We start from the raw sequence: 1,395 nt of genomic DNA, 5'->3' as shown, positions 1-1,395 counted from the left end.
ACGGACAAGAAATAATAGTTACAGGGCGACAGTTCCAGGCCGTACCAGAACTTTCCAGCAGAGCCTGGATGTCAGTTCAGTGCAACTCATTGTTTCCCGATGTTGCTTTACCTTAATGACAAGCTGCCATGCTCCCATTGTTTTGCTCTAGCGTTGAGCATTGATTATGGATAAAGATGTTTTTGTGTACTGTTTCATTTTCTGGTTGCACAGTATAGTTTTTCCCTCCTAAAAACTTTGGTTTTTCATTCCTAAACTAGCGAAACTGACAGTAGAGAATACACAGTTTACAGTGCCGAAATACTAATGCCTCGTGATCTTATTTTCCAGCACAGTTTCAAACAATTCTGATTTATTTATTTAGGGCCTTCCTTGGCCAGTTCTGGCGACGCCAGGGTCCGCCCCAGCCAGATACCTACTCCCTACTACCCGGCCAACCACCACGTGGTGATGGACGGACAACAGGGTGCCAAGGGCCACGCGGCCAAGTGCCCAGAAGAGTAACAGACCAACACACCTAAAACACTACACTACGTGGACTATGCAATAACCTACACTTTCTGGCCTATACAAAGTTTGTACTGTGACACAAAGCATACTATGTGGAGTTGAGAGAGATCCCCAGAGCCGCAAGACAGTGAACACTATACATTATTTTCTTAATAAATTTTTTTCTTTCCCTTCGAAGGTTGGGATGCTAGCTTTTTGAGGCAGAATTACTAACACCCCTGTACTAGTAATCCTGTATTGGGCTTTCCGGAGTATGGAATTTGTTGACACTCATAGGTTTAGACCCTGTCTTTCTATGAGTACCGGATTCTATTAGCCCTATCCACTTGGTAGGAGAGTGTGCATAAAGTTGTGGCCCGTCTCCTCGTGGTATGGACGGGTACTGGGAAGTAACCTTCCTGGTTAACTCTGCTTTCTAGTAGCAAAGAGGCCATAACAGCACTGCACAAAATAGCACCATACCCACCTTTAGCTATTTTACAGAGTTATGCAAAATGTAAAGTTATGTATCAGTACATTGTACTATGGCGAAGTAGAACTAACGTTCTACAGCCGCCCTACATTAAATACAACACATGTCCATGACCCCGTCCACGTCTGCTTAGAATGCTAAACAGTGTGCAAAACTGTAAATAAAGGAAATAAGTAATTGTAAAATATTGAGTTTAATCATTATATACAAAATAATATCAGATTTCTATTCGCACATTTTTAATTTACATTTCTTAAACAATGCGATTTAAAACTTAAAATTGCTTCAGATCACATCTTCGGTGGAATAGTTACAAAAATTCTTGAGATTTACAAAGGATGTCTCTATTTATGACTCTTGTGGGTACAGGATCTTCTGGCACTCAAGACGAGGAGGTTTCATTAATGATAATG

Source organism: Mastigoproctus giganteus, chromosome 11, assembly GCF_048544385.1.
Source record: "Mastigoproctus giganteus isolate SK-2022 chromosome 11, ASM4854438v1, whole genome shotgun sequence".
NCBI lineage: Eukaryota > Metazoa > Arthropoda > Arachnida > Uropygi > Thelyphonidae > Mastigoproctus > Mastigoproctus giganteus.
Note: the sequence above shows the minus strand (reverse complement) of the source record.